At 42.8% G+C, this 17,843-nt stretch overlaps 1 protein-coding gene and 1 long non-coding RNA gene across 3 annotated transcripts in view; one reads left to right on the forward strand and one right to left on the reverse strand.

Moving 5' to 3' along the window:
* The first annotated feature begins 399 nt into the window (after nucleotides 1-399).
* The window catches only part of zmiz1a (zinc finger, MIZ-type containing 1a), a 215,071-nt gene continuing 197,627 nt past the window's right edge, over nucleotides 400-17,843 (forward strand). For both annotated transcript variants that reach the window (XM_061836926.1, XM_061836929.1), the window contains exon 1: nucleotides 400-648. The gene's annotated coding sequence lies outside the window, so the exon portion shown is untranslated. The remainder of the gene's footprint in view (nucleotides 649-17,843) is intronic.
* Nucleotides 2,275-8,979, reverse strand: LOC133509666 (uncharacterized). Its single transcript, XR_009797413.1, has 3 exons — nucleotides 6,963-8,979; nucleotides 2,465-2,570; nucleotides 2,275-2,381 (listed from the first exon to the last, which is right to left on the reverse strand). It is a non-coding gene; the product is annotated as an uncharacterized LOC133509666 (long non-coding RNA).

Below are 17,843 nucleotides of genomic sequence, written 5' to 3' on the forward strand. Positions count from 1 at the left end.
TGTGAAGGACTCTGTGAGTCCTTTCTGTGAAAATTGCTCTGTTAAAACAAACAAACAAACAAACAACAACTGTACATTAAGCCATCCCCTCATAAATGAGGTGTTATTCTGCAGTTAAGTAAATGCATTCCGTCAGCCATTATTTGATGGATCATTAAAAATATACAATTATACCAATAGATGTTTTCTCTGTGAAAAGTGCTATATATATATATATATATATATATATATACATTTTACTGTTGTACTTAAAAAAGATGCAGGTTTCATCAACAAATACATTTATTTTATTTTTATTTATCATTTTCTTTTTAATTAATTAATGTAATGTATCAAAAAAATATTATCCATATATAGCACCAATCCAAAAAAAAAAAAGTCCCTTCCGGCAAACAAAGCAGCCCAGAGAAAAGCAGCGGAGAGGACCGTGAAGTGGACAAAAAGAGTATTACAATACGTCAGTTGTGAATGGCGTTATGTCAGGCGTTTGTTTCCCTTAAAAAAATGTATTTAATAGTTTTCCCCCCTAAAGTACAGAGTATTTCTCCATGTCCTTTAGTTTGTCCTCAACTTTGGGACAAGTGTAACGTCATCAATGTTCGACGTTACGCGACGCATTAGCCACCTGTCGGCTAACGATGCTAAAAGGTAAGTGCTACCTATTCACGTTGTATTTTCACATCAAGTAAAATGAACGTGTTCGTAGATATTATTTCAGAGAAGTCTGCTGTTTTCTTCCCTCGCATAGAGTAGCTAACACTAGCATCTTGTACATAAAAAAAAGTCAGTGGACATCCGATTAGATTTAGAAGCATAACAGAGATGTAGCAGAAAGTGTTATGTACCAAAGCAATGATACTCCATTTTGATAGATTATCATATTTGGGTTCCCTAATTGAGTAATTTTACACCATTTCGAACTACAACAACAACAGTAAACATGGGCAAAATTTGGGATACATTGTGCCCCAAAATAATATTAAAACAAATGTTCTGACCCCCCCAAGCCATCTGATATCTATAATTTATATTTGCCATCACCAAATGAGTGTTGCCACACTGGAATGGTCATCAACCACTCAGCGGGCACATCTCGATAAACAACCAGTCGTACGAACATTCATCCCGAATTCTTAAATGAATTGAAAATTGATTTTAGGAAAAAAACATGTCTACTCTGATACCAGGTTAAAAAACAAAAAATTATTCCATGAGCGTACAGACATGATTGTTAATTCTTTCGCTCCGGATGCTTCAAGTTTCCCCATCATATCTTTTGTATGGTTAATATTGGAATGAAATTGCATTCCAAACTATTAGCAACTGGAATAAATTAGATTTTCAATGAGCACAGTTTCATTTTGTAATGTTCTCTTTAAGGAGAAGGGGGGGGGGGTACATTGCCAAGACACCAAGACTCTTAAGTGGAGCAGATTCAATTTCATGAACAAAATGCCCCCCTTCAGTGAAGAGTCACCACCGTGTTTCTTCAATCAGCTGAGCAAATTCTTATTTTGGATTTGACTTTGCATGATGCCACTTCCAAAAGTATCATCATGACTCATTTGCATACCATTTCAATTGCAGCCCGACACCAAATTGCCCCTCGTGTGGGTGCACGTAAGTTTGATGGCGTCTCTGCCTGTCACGGGCCGAGCCGACCGAATTGTGATTAACTTTATTCGTCGTTTAAAAAAATAAAAATGGACGGGACGAGATCAGATTTGGATTGCTTGCCGCAAATCCGACACTCGAGTTATTCTGCCATTTTTGAGTGAGCGTGCACGTTCTCTCTCTTTCCCCCCCCACCGCGCTCATTGGTATTCCTGTTCATATTAGCCTCTTCAATCAGCGGCAGAGAAGCTGTGATTAATGGCGGCGGAGTGAGCAATCTCCCAGTGATTCATTAAACATGACTGGCGTGAATAAAAAGGAAGATTTGCTCATATTTCCGCCTTTGAATCCGAAAAATATCGTCCGGCGCCGCTGAGATGTATAATTTATGCTGTTGTTCGACGCTCTCGTGTTAAGTCCATATAGCGCGATGAAAGTCAAATTAGTGTTAATAACTGAGGCTTCCTGTTTTAGTGTGGAACTCGTCATTTATTGGCCAATCTCACACTTAAACAGTGAACATGTAATACTGCGCTGTAGATGGTGTGAGTGATTATCTCATTACTAGCTAATGTTGTAATCTAGAAATCAAGAAATGTTTTATGTTTCCATCTTTTCTTAAATCAAGCAGTATTATAATATTGCATAAATATTCCATTTTACATGCCATTCCCGTCAGAGTGACTCTTCCTCCACCCGCTGCATCCAGTATAAATGTTCAAAAGGAACACTGGAGAAGAATGTCAGCATGATCTGGTGTTTTTATCCTATAATTTGTTAATGAGAATATTGGAAGATGATTTAAAAACAGGGGCGGCACGGTGAAGCAGCTGGAAATGGTTGGCCTTACAGTTCTGAGGTCCCGGGTTCCATCCCGGACCCGCCTGTGTGGAGTTTGCATGTTCTCCCCGTGCCTGCGTGGGTTTCCTCCGGGCACTCCGGTTTCCTCCCCTATCCTAAAAATATGCAACATTAATTGGACACTACAAATTGCCCATAGGTGTGATTGTGAGTGCGTCTGTTTGTCTCGATGTGCCCTGCGATTGGCTGGCAACGAGTTCGGGGTGTGCCCCGCCTCCTGCCCCTTGACAACTGGGATGGGCTCCATCACTCCCACGACCTTTGTGTGGATAAACGGCTAAGAAAATGGATAGATAGACTAAATTAAAGCAACCACATGTAATCTTAATGTGTTACATCCCTTTAAATGACCAATCGTGATGCCTCGGTTCTCGACCACAATCCATTCCAGAAAACGGTTCGAAAAGTGAATTGTTCGAAAACCGAATCGATGTTTCCCATTACAACGAATGGAAAAAGAAAAAATGCATTCCAAGCCTTAAAAAATGGGCTTTTTGAAGCATTTTAAAAAACTTTTCCTGAAAATAAACTGCATAGTAGAAATACATATATAGTTTATATACTTTAAATAATAAAAGCATTTAAGAAAGTCACCACGTTTTGATGAGCTGTGGTCTTGTGTTCAACTTTGTACTTGTTCAATTACAACGAATGCCGCTTTTATTAAAAAAGAAAATCTGTAACCGAAAATGTGTGCCCTGCGATTGGCTGGTGCCCAGTCCAGGGTGTACCCTTGCCTCCTGCCCGTTGATAGCTGGGATAGGCTCCAGCACTCCCTGCGACCCTTGTGTCTGTAAGCGGCGAAGAAAATGAATGGATGGATTTAAAAACAAGTATTTTAATGGGAGTGGTGTCGACGAGTTGGATTGCTATTGTGTACTATGACGTCTGATGTAAGTCACGGTAGAAGTCATCACAACATGCACCAGTTGAAGAGCATATGTGGCATCTGTAAAGCTGACATTTAGAGTGAAGTTAAAAATATATATGTAATGATTGATGTAAAAAAGATGCTGTTCTAAGTATCAATTTAAAATGCTTTTGTGGAATAATGGCCTTACCCTAGTAAATGTGTTGTACATTCTACAGTTGAGTAAATAAGGGATCCCAAGCTAATATTTAAAGGTCCACTGTCATGAAATGCATGATTTTTAGTATGTTATTAATGAAAAAAGGCAGCTGGAATGGACCCATCCGTTTTTTCACCACAAAACATGATTTTGACTTATATGGCTTTTTGTAATTCCCGCCATGAAAATCATCTTGAGGGATTTGTTTTGGTGAAGAAGCAGGAAGTGACGTTAACAGCCGCAGCGCACTCAGGCTGGCTCATCTGTTTATACTAGTTTTACCTGCTGGAAGGCAGCTCGTTGTTCCTTTGTGTTAGCCAAAATGCCGGCTCGTTGTATTGCTGGATGTTGTTCAAACACTCGGGAGGATGGATTTACTCTAAATACTTTTCAAAAACACCCGGTACCTCGTGAAAAATGGATTGCACAGGTGCAAAGTACGGGAGCTACGTGGACGTAAGTCAGGGGTGCTAAATGTGTTTGTGCGCGTCGAACGGCTTCTAGACGGCCTTGTGGATCGCTGCAAGGCCCTGGCATTAGCCCTGACGCGGAAGTGAATCGGGCGAGGAGGTGGTTTCCCGCCACTGGTGTCTGGGCACCCCACTCGCCGGGGACGGCTTCCGTGTCGGCTCGCTCGCCGGCGACGGCTTCTGCGTTGGCCCGGACGTGGAAGTGGTTTGGCCACGTGCGGGAGGAGAAAGGAGCTCTCCCCCCTCGCCGGCATGGGTCTGTTGTTAGCTAGAAGTGATCCGCGTATCATCAAATGGCTCGAAATGATAGGGTAATATTGCCCAGGTCATTTCACTCGATTGTGAGATGTTCTCTTCTTTGAAAAAAGACATTGGAGTTTTAATGTTCGATCCAAATAAGTACCCCTAAGAAATGCTTAATACTTTGATGATTGATTAAAAATATGCTAGTATGTATTATTGTAAAGTGCATTTGTAAAATTATGGCGATACACTCAATACTTTAAATACTTTGTACTTTCTGCAGCTTGATACACTCAATACTTTAAATACTTTGTACTTTCTGCAGCTTGTGTACATAAACACCCCCTCGAGACTAAATAAGGAAAGGAAAACAATCTGCAGGCATCATGTCACATGACGTTAAATATTGTTACATGGGAGATTAAACCAAAATCTTGTTTTTGGACATCAGATGACAAGCCAGCTCCTCGCTTACAGTCCCAAAGAGATGCCCTTCCATTGAAACACCCGTTGGACAAAAGTGGTCTCTCCAGAGCCAAATCCCCTCCATAAACCATAACCAGAATTTGAATCCAGATTGATTTCAATCAAACATTAGCCCTGCAAATGTGCAACGGGCCATCGGGCCAGCGTCATTACAGCCGCTCGTTTGCCAGCTAAGAGACGATCAGATATGACAGGGGCGGAATTAGCTTTGTGCTGGCTCTCTGTCACTCTCGTTCCAAGCTGACGCCGGGTGGGGGCTTCTGATTAAAAGGATATATTGTATAGTACAGGCACATTAAAGACCCCTTGCTCTACTTTCCCTCCCACCTGCAGATGGCACAAGGGCCGCAACACCCTGCGTGTGCGTCACTGCGATGCCGCGATGGATGCCCCGAATTGCTCCTTTTTTTTTTTTTTCCCCCTAAGGTGAGTGTTTGTATGAGGGCGACAATGCTCAATGGAAAGGCGGCCGTAAAGAATTCCTGCTTTTTCACCTCCGCCTCCATGCAATGAATATGCAGGGGAACGGAGCCAAAGCTTGGTTCTGGAGTGGCGCCTTTTGTTCCGAGTCGCCTGCTGTCTCATTGAGCGCTGTACAAAATCAATCCCCACTGACCTTACCAAAGTCAGAGGCCACGCTGAGGACCCCATCGGGCAGAGTACCCCCACCCTCCCTAAGTCCCAGCACTACTGACTAAACGATTTTGAGGCTTTCCGCAAATTTACGTCACGCTATTTGCAAACAGCATACGTTAATATGATTTTTAAATAGTACTGGATCTTTGGCACACGTACAAGTAAGATATCATTTAAATGCAAATGTGAATATGAGTCATTATTTATTCCACAATGGTGCCATTTAGTGAGTCTTAAATATGTATGTTTTTGTTTTGTTTTGTTTTTCAAATCAGAAATAGAATTATTTGAAGCATAAGGAGGTCACCGAATAGTGAAGTGGTTCAAATCCCCGACTTCCGTGCGGGCGGCGTAGGTTCCACGTCACTCAATGACAATGTAAATGTGGGTGTGAATGTTTCTCTCTCTCCAAATGTTCCCATGAGTGAGTGAGTGGAGACCAATCAAGAATATGCGATTAAGAAGATGCCACCGATGAGGTTAATATTTTCGTTCTGACATTTGTGGTTGGATCCATTTAGGGCAACCATAAAATAGCAATGTACAATCACTTGGAAAATCGAAATCACGCCAATTTGAACTAATCATATAAAGTAAGACCACTGATGTAAATAGAGTGGGGCCTTGATTTATGAATTCTATTTATTCCATGACCATGCTCATAACTCAAAACACTTTTATCACGAATGATCTTGCCCCAGTGAAATGAATAGAAATGTCATTAATCTGTTCCGGCACCGCCTCCTCCAAATATGTTTTTTTAGGGCTGCAACTCATGATTATTTTAATAATCTATTGATCATTTTTAAAATTAATCAGTGAATCACATTAAGTAATTAAAAAAAAAAAAGTTGAGTGAAGTACAGAACAAATTAATGGAACATTTAATAGCCAAGTAGACGGTAATGTTGACATATATTGTGCACTGTATCCGTTTTAGTTTCACTTCCTTATTTTTCACTTCTCTTTATACGCAGTTTGCATTTTGTTGCCTTGGATGTTTGACATGTGGAATGACCAAAGTAATTTAACCTACCCTAATTTCCGGCCTTCAAGCCGTGACCTTTTTCACATGCTTCCAACGTGCGGTTTATGCAGTGATGCGGCTAATTTGTGCATTTTTTTTCTAACGGCCGCAAGAGTGCGATCGAGCGGAAAAGGTAAGAATGAGACCGGTGGAATACATGTGCCGAGAAATTGACTTTTACCGGCCCCATTAGCGCTGTGCTAGCGTGTTGCTGCTGTGTTACTGCCGTGTCTCAGTGATATTTACCGGTAAGTTTTATTTTAACCGGCCCTGTTAGTGCTAGCGTTAGCGTGGCGCTAGTGTTAGCACTAGCGTTAGCACCGCGCTAGCGTTGAACTCTTTCTTTGTACCGTCTTTGTAAATATCTCGTGTTTCAATGTGGGTTTCAATGTGGACACTTGCGGCTTTTACACAGCTGCGGCGTATGTATGTACCAAATGGTATTTCCTTTCCAAATGTACTCGCTTGTAACCAGGTGCGCGCTGTAGCCAGAGAGTCACGGTATTTAATATACATGGAGTCATAGAAAACTAAATATTACAAATAAATAAATACCTCACTCAAGTTGTCGTCCTCTATAGCGTCTGGCGAAAGTGGATAAATACAAACAAATCATTCCTCAGACTTTTCACTCACTGTCTCGAGTTGTGTGGATGGATTTGGCCACTATGTGTTGAGGATGGCTTTAATAATTAAGAAGAGCAGAGAATATAAGCTGCTCCCTGTTGTGCACTCAACTGCACTGGCACGAAAAAGAGCTTGGATCGGGGGAAGGAGGAGGAGGGGGGCGGGCGGTAATGGTGAGAAGTGCTTATGAAATATGGATATCTGGAAGAAAGCAGTCCAGGAAAGTTGCCAGGGAAAAATTCTTTAATTAGTTGAGTGATAGCTGCAAATACACAGCAGTAATAACAGTTGAAGGGAAAAAAAGGGACACATTTTGAAGTATTTGTGAGCCTTGACGGAGCGCCGTTAGTTTTCGTACTACTCCAATTATCATCTATTACGAGGCGGAATTAATTGAAAATCGTCCGTCAGTGTCATAGAAGAAAACACCAAAGTAATCCCGATTGGCGTCTGTAGCATGTGTGTGATTTCATGCCTGTTGGTGCCGCTGTTCTGAGAGTCAGAGCATCCCAGCAGTGATGTTTTTTCACTTGTGATGCAACAATTTCACAAAAATACCTTCTAAAGCAAACAACGACAAATAATTGTATTCAGAGCAGGTTCCTAGGGTTGTTGTTTGTATGCAGGTTTTGACAGTTTTCACTGCTGTGAGATCATAGAGCGGATGTTGCGTTGAATGCCATCGAAATCTACATTATATCTAATTTTGGACGCACGTGATAAATAGTGCATAGCGATAAGTGAAGTTGTTTTGTTCGTCTCTCTTGCCTGGTTTTGTGATGTATTTCTGGTCTGGGATGCACAAATCTTTACTTGTTGACTAGTTCAAAGTTTTACTATGTGTAGTAGCTCCACTTTAACGCAGTAAATAGGACAAAATTGCGGTGTAACATTGCAGCGCCCTGACATGGGCGCCAAACCGCTACTATGCCTCGATGCACACCCCAATGGCGCGTTCCGCGTCGTCATGTCAGTTTTACATCTCATCGTACGTCTGCAATGTTCAAGTCGAGTTTACCAACATTGGTCGCGAGCTGCCACTCACGCACGCTGACTTGGTGTGGCGCCCATGCAATGCACGCCAGCTCCCGCTGTGCGTCAGTTTTTAGCCTCGCAGTAAGTGCCACATGCCTCTCAAGCGGGGAGATCGTGGTTAAGTTGTTTACGAAACATTGCAAGGATGACTAAAATGTAAGTAGTGTCATGTCTTTCTCGGTGTGTCTGTTGTTTACATCATTTTGTTCACTTAAGTTTTTCTTCACGCAAACAATCTCTGAGACAACTCCTTATTTTAAACACCAAGAGCCTTAGAAAAGAAAAATAGAATAATTTGGTCAAAAAGTCATTTGAATTATCTTAGTAATAATGCTTACATGCGCCAATATTCCCTGTGTAACTGGGTTGTATAAAGGAATAGCAAAATTAATGTTAAATTAAGAATTAAAGCAAAAATGTTCCCCAAAAAATCAATGAACATTCTGTTTAATAATGTTTTTGTTTTTTTGTACAGTATTTTATACAATTTTTCTTATTAAAAACCCAATACAAAAATGATCTATTATTTGGTCAGTGAATATGCCTCCTAATTCCTCCTAAAAAAATCTGGCAGTGTAAAGGAAAGATGTTTCGGACAAACAACTGCAATCATATTTTGCCGTTTTATAATGGTTCCATAAACTCTGGGTACATTTAGACAATGGAGGTACCGTAATTTCCGGCCTACAGAGCACACCAGCTTATAAGCCTCACACAGTACATTTGTAAAGGAAATACCGTTTGGTACATACATAAGCTACAGCTGTGTAAAAAGCCGCAAGTGCCCACATTGAAAGCCACATTGCAACACGGGATATTTACAAAGAAAGAGAGTACACAGAAAGAGTTGACAAACTTTTAATACCTTAGCTTAGCTTAACTTAGCAACCAACACGGTAGCAAAAACAGGGCCGTTAAAAAAAAAAAAAAAAAAAAAGACATACCAAAATCACAGAGAGGCGGCAGCAACATGCTAGCGCGGCAATAGCCCGGTGCTAACAGGGCCGTTAAAAAAAAAAAAAAAATATATATATATATATATATATATATACACATAATGGTAAAAATCACTGAGACACATTAGTAATACAGCACCAAGAAGCTGGCGCAGCACTAACGCTAGCGTGGCGTTAATGGTTAAAGAAAACATAGTGGTAAAAATCACTGAGACACAGCAGTAACACAGCAGCAAGAAGCTAGTGTGGCGCTAATGCTAGCACGGCGCTAATGGTTAAAAAAAAACATACCAATAAAAATCACTGAGACACAGCAACACGCTAGCACACCACTAATGTTAGTGCAGCGCTAACAGGGCCAGTTAAAAAAAAACATTGGTAAAAGTCACTTCCTTGCCACATTGATTCCACCGTCTCACTCTTACCTTTTTCCGCTCGAGTGCCCCCTTACGACTGTGACAAAAAATGCATCACCGCACAAGCCGCAGGGTTGAAAGCATGCTTATAGGCCGGAAATTACGGTAGTCCTCGAAAAGTTTCATATCTAAATAACCAAAAACAATAACATCAACAGTGTTGTCAATGTAATCAAACGTATCCCTGCAATGTTCCACCTTTGCTGTTTTGAATGTAAATTTAGGTTGTATATCTACACATCGAAGCAATACTGTATTTAATACCAACATTTTTCAGTCCTTAGATGGGAACGGTAACACGCTGAGAGTTTTATTACATTTTTTTCTTTGTCTATCTTTTAAAACTAAGATTTAGAAATTTTGCAGTGCTTAATCTGAAAAGGAATGCATTTCTGTGACTCGCCCAGTCTCTCTGTAACTAAAAAAATAAAAAAAAAAACAACCACCATAAACTTGACTTTCCCAGTACGTAACCAAGTCATCGGTGCTTGGTTCATTTTTTTCACCCCCTTTTAACACAACAGCGATATATAACTTAACGCCACAGGGTTACACCAGCTACCCTGTGACTTTGGTTATATTAATTTGAAATGAGTGCATTATGAGCTACTTGAGTTGCTGCATGCCAAATGTTCCACGCTCTGTTAAGCATATGACTGTTAAGATTTTTACCCTGGCCCTGCCGTTGAAGCCCGCGACCACGATATTAAGATTTAACATCACTTCTGACTGGAGACGGAAGCGGGAAAGAGCTGCTTTGCGTTCCCCGTAGCCTGGCTGAAGACCAGCATCAGCATCATCATCACGGAGCTGGCGAGTGTAGCACGCCATCGACGGGGGCCGCCCGGCTGTGGCGTTTCGCTTCAAAGAACTGCCTTCAGGCATCCTTTCTAATATCATCCCAGAGACGGTGTTTTTCACAAACCTACTGATGCATGAGCCCTGCGAAAAACAGAGGGCAAACATCAAAAGTGTGTTTGAAAGTGGGGGAGGGGGGGGGGGGATTTTGTCAGACCACAACTGAAAGTTTCCACCTGAATCCTGAGTGAGCTGTCATTTCAAGGCGGTGACTAATCTCTGGGTTGCAGATGGAATGTTGGACCATCGCGCGGCTCCTCTATATCGTAGCTGTGTGTACACATTTTGTGCGTGTCTGGTCCCATCAAAACAATGGCATCAAAATGAAGAAACGAATTCATCCTGAGCGGGTAGATTTACAACCGTGCACTGTAGGTGTTACCCCTGTATCTCCCCACCCCCTTCTCGTTGCGTAATCCAAGGGCTGGGTGTTGCAGTGAGGACGGTGGTCCACATGGGATGTACAAACAGCTGCAGTGTCAGGGGTGGGCACATTTTATTATCGCAGCGTGACAAGAGCTCAGCCACCTTCTGCCCACAAAACAGCATGAGTGAAAGCTGTAGCTAGCATTAAAAAAAGAAAAAAAACACGAGCTGGTTGAGTTGAATGCATGCATATACTGTACATGCCTATGGACTTTGCTTTCTAGATTTATGAGCATAGACAGCATGCTATTTTATATTATGTCAAATGACTGCAATTTAAACAACACAATTTGACTTGTTGCACTGTCCTATGCAACACATCCACGTTCATTTATGTGGGTTTCTTTGTGTGCAGCTTCTTGCTTATGATCAACCCCAAATTTGCTTTTATGGTTACTTCAGGGTTTTCCATCTCACTTTTGATGATATTGCACAATTTGATGATGTCATAATGAGTTGATGACTCCGATTCCACATCGACTCTGTCGTGTGTCATTTTTCTGTCACCACATATTAGCACCCTCTCTGTAATTAGAGAAATGACAGACATTGTGTAGGTTTAGAGTTTCTCTTTTTAATTATTTATCTTCAGTATTTCTTAAGTCAAGGTTAATGAATATGAAGTCCAGAAGAATCATCATCTCCAGCAATGTCATTACGTTCTTGCGCGCGCTTTCCGACCTTAGCTTAGTGTTTCGTTTAGCTCACGCTAAGGAAGTTAGCAATTCCTTTGTTTCTAGATTGACCTGTTTTTCCTTCTCTTTTGCACAAATATAAATACCAAAACAATAGTGATGTGTAATTAACTACATTTCCTGGACTGACTAGAAGGAAATGATGGATCTTATAACACATCATACTATGGAACACATTATGAGATGGACCAGCTTGTCAAAGAGAAACGATGATTAGTATTCCTATTTAAAGGTCCACAGTATCAATTTAAAATGCTTTTGTGCAATAATGGCCTTACCCTAGTAAATGTGTTGTACTTTCTACAGTTGAGTAAATAAGGGACCCCAAGCTAATATTTAAAGGTCCACTGTCATGAAATGCATGATTTTTAGTATGTTATTAATGAAAAAAAAAAGGTAGCCGGAATGGACCCTTCCATTTTTTTCACCACAAAACATGATTTTGACTTATATGGCTTTTTGTAACTCCCGCCATGAAAATTCTCTCGAGGGATTTGTTTTCGAGAAGAAGCAGGAAGTGACGTTAACAGCCGCAGCGCACTCAGGCTGGCTCGTCTGTTTATACTAGTTTTACCTGCTGGAAGGTAGCTCGTTGTTCCTTTGTGTCAGCCAAAATGATAGGATAAGGATATTGTTCGAACATTCGGGAGGATGGATTTACTCTTTATACTTTTAAAAAAAGACCCAGTTCCTCTTGAAAAATGGATTGCACGGGTGCAAAGGATGAGAGCTTCGTGGGTTCCAAATCACAGGTAGGTGTGTATCGAGATACTAAAAAAAAAAAAACAATAGTTGGGGGCCGGCCTTGTAGATCGCATCAACGTGTTAGCCCCTGACGCAGAGGTGAATCAGGTGAGGAGATGGTTCGGCCGGGCTCTCTCCCTACCGGCCACCAGTGTCTGGGGACCCCATTAGGCGCGTCGTCTCGCTGGGGAGGGCTTCCGTGTCAGCTCGCTCGCGACAGCTAGCCCGGCAGCTCTTGCTCGCCGGTGACTGCTTCTGTGTTGGCCCCGACGCGGAGGTGGTTTGGCCGCGTGCGGGAGGAGACACCATTCGCCGACGTGGGTCCTCCTGAGTACGCTACATACTTTCGGGGAGTCTGTTGTTAGCTAGAAGTGATCCGCGTATCATCAAAATATGGCTTGAAATGATAGGGTAATATTGCCCAGGTCATTTCACTCGATTGCTCTTCTTTGAAAAGAGCTTTTGTGTCCAATAGCAAGTTGCCACTACGTGTTTTCAATGGCGAATGTCCCGGTGTAACATCTGCTAATGACGTTGCAGGCAATATGGCGACCAGCTGGATGTCGAATGAGACTTCCGCAACTTTGCGCATTGATAACACGCTCTACGCTCATATTTATTTTTTCGTATAGACATTGAAGTGAATAATGTCATATGTATTTTTCATTACAATATGTATTTTAGAATGTTTATAGGAATGGCAGTGGAACTTTAACAACTACATTCATCTTCACAATTATTTGTGTTTCTTTATGCCCCACACCAGTTCGTTGCAATATTTTTGTGAAATTGTTCCACGTTTCAAAAACGCTTGGGGAGCACCGTCATCCTTGTGCTGAAAAATATGAATGACATTATCGATTCATTGACTTCAGTTTGACTTTCATCACTTATCTGCAAAAAATTTGTAGTCCCCAAACTTCAACTCAACGTCTAATATATACATAGATATGCACTTGCACACAGATATGTATATATGCACATGCACAGACACTGTTAGCACACGAGGAACCAAAGCAAAGAGCCGCTCACATTTGTCACTCTGGCATGCGAGAGTCCCTTTTTTTTTGGGGGGGGGGGGGGGGGAGCGGTGGCCTTGTTTCTGCACGGGCTCAGGGCATCTCTTGCCACGGCTGCCTAGTAACTGTCAGATGTGGACTGTGATTTATGCAAATTGGCAGGGAAGAGCTTGCGGGTCAGCCTCGATAATGTGGCAAGACATTGCACGCAGGCAGGTCAACGGGATATCCAAGTGCAGAATAATGAGACCGAAATAATGAGCCGAAATATGTGAAGAACAAAATGAAAAAGAACTTTGTGGAAGCGTTATAATTAAAATATAGTGAACCAAAAATGAATGGCCATCTGCACTATGACACGTTAATTCTCTCTGAAAGGTTACATTGTTTGTAATTTTTGTAAGCTCAGACATGCTGATGCAATTTTGCTGAATAATAACTACAATAGTAAAAAAAAAAAAAAAAAAGAGTAATTCCCCTAGCAAATCCAAAGTTGACATCCATATCCAAGTAGACATGAAGAAACAATAAATATTGAATATTGCTGGGGGCTGGTCGCGAGCCGAGCTTCATGGTGGCGGAGGCCTTTAGCCCTGGATACCGAAGGTAGGCTAAAGGCCTCCGCCGCCACCGAAGCTCGGCTAAAGGCCCACCGCCGGATCTCGCCCGTCAGACTCCGTGTCATTCCGGTCCGAAGAAGCATCCACAGCTGCCGGCCTGGAGCTCCGGGGGCCTTTGTTTAGGCACTTATGTCCCACGCGTAGGCCTCCGAGTAATCAGACTCTGCGTCATTCCGCCCGAGGAACCATCCAAATATTCAGCATTTACAGCCGCAGGTTCAAATCTGTATGGAAGTATTCCTCCGTCTTCCCGATCAACCGATACTGCTATTTCTTTATCAGATGAGGATAAATCTGAGAAATCAGCGCTGGGCATAAATTGTGTCCCATGTCATTGAGCCTGTGTTGCAGCACGTAAAACGTCACCTCCGATGTGACTCGCAAAAATGGCAGTGCCCCTGAAAATTCGTAATGGTCGATAAATATCTCAAAACACGATTAAATGAGAGAGGATTTTACATCACATTGTCAAAATAAGGTAAATATTACATGAATAATTGGATACACTGTTCATGCAAAGCACTGGATTTCCGCTTTAAATATAAGAACTTTTGGTCAACTGCTCTTCAGCAAACATTCTCAGTCCCCGTCTCTGGTGCAGTCACGCTTATTGTTTTAGCTGCTGCCAGGAAACGCAACTTCCTGGACGACAAAATCAACAAGAAGATAACGCGTTAAACATTTGCTGCGTTTAGTGTCAGTTGAAATTTCTCCCGTGATTCAGATGTCCACCGCGAGCCAAACATCCTACACCTGTGTGACTGGATCAGGCCTTAATTGGATCATTCATTGGGGGACGTGGGGTAAATTATCCCTTCCCGGCTTGTAAAAGCAAACTTTATTTCCCCTTTTTAAAATTCAAATTCACAAGGTGGAAACGGTGGTAACAGATGTGATTGCTATCCAGGGATTCAGGATGTTGAAATGCTTTAGTGAATGTGATCCTTCATCTCTTCCCCCTCATTTCCTGCCAGCGCCTACCATCTAATTAAGAAGAAAAATTCAGCCACTCTGTGGTTCCTTCTCAGTTCCAGGTGATCCAGATGGTACCGGGGGGTCTGGGAAACAGTGTTGCCATCCTCTGATGCAAACAGTTGGTCTTTCTACTTTAGAGGCTGGGCACTTGCGGTGCTTGGCGCTATTTAATTAGAGTGAATACATTTAGGTCGTGTGCGATGCCGCTACCTGGCATGGCTTCGAACACTTTGGGGACTGCAGAGGAGGCCATCCTTTGCCCCGCTACATGACACTCCCACCTGGAGGGAACGCTATTGCTTTCCAGTGACAGATGGAGGCCTGCTCACAGAACTGGGACGGATTACTGCGGCAGCCATTAGACCGGTCACTGAGCCGTCGTGTCTTTGTGTTGCCTCTACCTATGCTTGCTAGGTACCACTGCAGTGGCGCCATCCACCATAATTTACATATTTCTTGTGGTTGAGCCAAGTCAGCCGAATGAATCTGTCTGGCCATCGAACCGACACAGTGGTTCCATCATTTAGGACACTAGTGTCAAACTCAAGGCTTGGGGGCCAGATCCGGCCCACCGCGTGATTTTATGGGGCCCGCGAAGGCCAAGCATGTACAGCAACTTCCATGATTTTTGTGATAATCTGTAACAAAGTTTCAAATTGTCATATCATAAATGATAAAGTTGAGATATTGCAAGCATTTTTTTTTGCAAAACATGAACTTCTTCTTCTTCTTTTCCTTTCGGCTTGTCCCCTTAGGGGTCGCCACAGCGTGTCATCTTTTGCCATCTTAGCCTATCTCCTGCATCTTCCTCTCTAACCCCAACTGCCCTCATGTCTTCCCTCACCACATCCATAAACCTTCTCTTTGGTCTTCCTCTCGCCCTTTTGCCTGGTAGCTCCATCCTCAGCATCCTTCTACCAATATACTCACTCTCTTGCCTCTGAACATGTCCAAACCATCGAAGTCTGCTCTCTCGAATCTTGTCTCCAAAACATCCAGCTTTGGCTGTCCCTCTAATGAGCTCATTTCTAATCCTATCCAACCTGCTCACTCCGAGCGAGAACCTCAACATCTTCATTTCTGCCACCTCCAGTTCAGCTTCCTGTTGTTTCTTCAGTGCCACCGTCTAATCCGTACATCATGGCCGGCCTCACCACTGTTTTGTAAACTTTGCCCTTCATCCTAGCAGACACTCTTCTGTCACATAACACACCAGACACCTTTCGCCAGCTGTTCCAACCTGCTTGGACCCGTTTCTTCACTTCCTGACCACACTCTCCATTGCTCTGTATTGTTGACCCCAAGTATTTGAAGTCATCCACCCTCGCTATCTCTTCTCCCTGTAGCCTCACTCTTCCCCCTCTACTTTTCTCATTCACGCACATATATTCTGTTTTACTTCGGCTAATCTTCATTCCTCTCCTTTCCAGTGCATGTCTCCATCTTTCCAATTGTTCCTCTGCATGCTCCCTGCTTTCACTGCATATGACAATATCATCTGCGAACATCATGGTCCAAGGGGATTCCAGTCTAACCTCATCTGTCAGCCTATCCATTACCACTGCAAACAGGAAGGGGCTCAGAGCTGATCCCTGATGCAGTCCCACCTCCACCTTAAATTCCTCTGTCACACCTAAGGCACACCTCACCATTGTTCTGCTGCCATCATACATGTCCTGTACTATTTTAACATACTTCTCTGCCACACCAGACTTACGCATGCAGTACCACAGTTCCTCTCTTGGTACTCTGTCATAGGCTTTCTCTAGATCCACAAAGACACAATGTAGCTCCTTCTGACCTTCTCTGTACTTTTCCACGAGCATCCTCAAGGCAAATAATGCATCTGTGGTACTCTTTCTAGGCATGAAACCATACTGTTGCTCGCAGATACTTACTTCTGACCTGAGTCTAGCCTCCACTACTCTTTCCCATAACTTCATTGTGTGGCTCATCAACTTTATTCCTCTATAGTTCCCACAGCTCTGAACATCCCCTTTGTTCTTAAAAATGGGAACTAGAACACTTTTCCTCCATTCTTCAGGCATCTTTTCGCCCGCTAGTATTCTGTTGAATAAGTTGGTCAAAAACTCCACAGCCATCTCTCCAAATTGCTTCCATACCTCTACCGGTATGTCATCAGGACCAACTGCCTTTCCATTTTTCATCCTTTGTAGTGCCTTTCTGACTTCCCCCTTAGTAATCATTTCCACTTCCTGGTCCTTCACTCTTGCCTCTTCAACTCTTCCTTCTCTCTCATTTTCTCCATTCATCAACTTCTCAAAGTATTCTTTCCAGCTATTTAGCACACTACCGGCACCAGTCAACACATTTCCATCTCTATCCTTAATCACCCTGACCTGCTGCACATCCTTCCCATCTCTATCCCTCTGTCTGGCCAACCTGTAGAGATCCTTTTCTCCTTCTTTCGTGTCCAACCTGGTGTACATGTCTTCATATGCCTCTTGTTTAGCCTTTGCCACCTCTACCTTTGCCCTACGTCGCATCTCGATGTACTCCTTTCGCCTCTCCTCAGTCCTCTCAGTATCCCACTTCTTCTTCGCTAATCTCTTTCCTTGTATGACTCCCTGTATTTTGGGGTTCCACCACCAAGTCTCCTTCTCCCCTTTCCTACCAGATGACACACCAAGTACTCTCCTGCCTGTCTCTCTGATCACCTTGGCTGTCGTCGTCCAGTCTTCCGGGAGCTTCGGTTGTCCATCGAGAGCCTGTCTCACCTCTTTCCGGAAGGCCGCACAACATTCTTCCTTTCTCAGCTTCCACCACATGGTTCTCTGCTCTACCTTTGTCTTCTTAATCTTCCTACCCACCACCAGAATCATCCTACATACTACCATCCTATGCTGTCGAGCTACACTCTCCCCTACCACTACTTTACAGTCAGTAACCTCCTTCAGATTACATCGTCTGCACAAAATATAATCTACCTGCGTGGTTCTACCTCCGCTCTTGTAGGTCACTATATGTTCCTCCCTCTTCTGGAAATAAGTGTTCACTACAGCCATCTCCATCCTTTTTGCAAAGTCCACCACCATCTGCCCTTC

This window comes from Syngnathoides biaculeatus, chromosome 12 (assembly GCF_019802595.1).
Source record: "Syngnathoides biaculeatus isolate LvHL_M chromosome 12, ASM1980259v1, whole genome shotgun sequence".
NCBI classification, from domain to species: domain Eukaryota; kingdom Metazoa; phylum Chordata; class Actinopteri; order Syngnathiformes; family Syngnathidae; genus Syngnathoides; species Syngnathoides biaculeatus.